Source organism: Bison bison, unplaced genomic scaffold (genome assembly GCF_000754665.1).
Source record: "Bison bison bison isolate TAMUID 2011002044 unplaced genomic scaffold, Bison_UMD1.0 scf7180017864170, whole genome shotgun sequence".
Classification (NCBI taxonomy): Eukaryota; Metazoa; Chordata; class Mammalia; order Artiodactyla; family Bovidae; genus Bison; species Bison bison.
The window spans coordinates 1,080,826-1,081,952 of NW_011494742.1; the positions used below are offsets into that span (position 1 = coordinate 1,080,826).

A 1,127-nucleotide genomic window follows, 5' to 3' on the forward strand; every position below is an offset into this window, starting at 1 on the left:
CGGACTTTACTTCCATCACCAGTCACATCCACAACTGGGTGTTGTTTTTGCTTTGGCTCCATCTCTTCATTCTTTCTGGACTTATTTCTCCACTGATCTCCAGTAGCATATTGGGCACCTACAAACCTGGGGAGTTCATCTTTCAGTATCCTATCTTTCTGCCTTTTTATACTGTTCATGGGGTTCTCAAGGCAAGAATACTGAAGTGGTTTGCATTTCCCTTTTCCAGTGGACCACATTTTGTCAGAACTTTCCACCATGACCCGTCTTTCTTGGGTGGCCTTACATGGCTCACAGTTTCATTGAGTTAGACAAGGCTGTGGTCCACTGATCAGATTGGTTAGTTTTCTGTGATTTTGTTTACTATTGTCTGCCCACTGATGGAGAATGATAAGAGGCTTATGAAGTGAAGTGAAGTCACTCAGTCATGTCCGACTCTTTGTGACCCCATGGACTGTAGCCTACCAGGCTTCTCAGACCATGGGATTTTCCAAGCAAGATGACTGGAGTGGGGTTGCCATTTCCTTCTCCAGGGGATCTTCTTGACCCAGGGATTAAACCCAAGTCTCCTGCATCGTAGGCAGACGCTTTACCCTCTGAGCCACCAAGGAAGCCCATAAGAGGCTTATAGAAGCCTCTTATAGGACAGACTGACTGTGGGGAAACTGGGTCTTGTTCTAATGGGAGGGGCCATGTTCAGTAAATCTTTAATCCACTTTTCTGTTGATGGGCGGGGCTGTGTTCCCTTCCAGTTGTTTGACCTGAGACCAAACTATGGTAGAGGTAATGAAGATAATGGCGGCCTCCTTCAAAAGGTCCCACGCACGCACTGCTGCACTCAGTGCCCCGACCCTGCAGCGGGCCACCACCGACCCACACCTCCGCCAGAGACTCCCGGACACTCACGGGCAAGTCTGGGTCAGTCCCTTGTGGCGTCACTGCTCCTTAAGATCACGTATTTGAAGAAATGAAGAGCTTCCCTGATGGCTCAGTGGATAAAGAATCTACCTTTTCAACATTTCAGATGTAGTCTTGCAGGGATTGCAGTATCTGGGTGGCTTAATTTTTTCCCTGTATCTGATAGATCTGCATAATCATCCTAGCAACCCACAGTGGAGGATCTACAC

At 47.9% G+C, this 1,127-nt stretch overlaps 1 protein-coding gene across 3 annotated transcripts in view; it reads right to left on the minus strand.

Moving 5' to 3' along the window:
• The window catches only part of SLC14A2 (solute carrier family 14 (urea transporter), member 2), a 70,406-nt gene that overhangs the window by 5,521 nt on the left and 63,758 nt on the right, over window positions 1-1,127 (minus strand). The gene's annotated exons all lie outside the window — the stretch shown is intronic.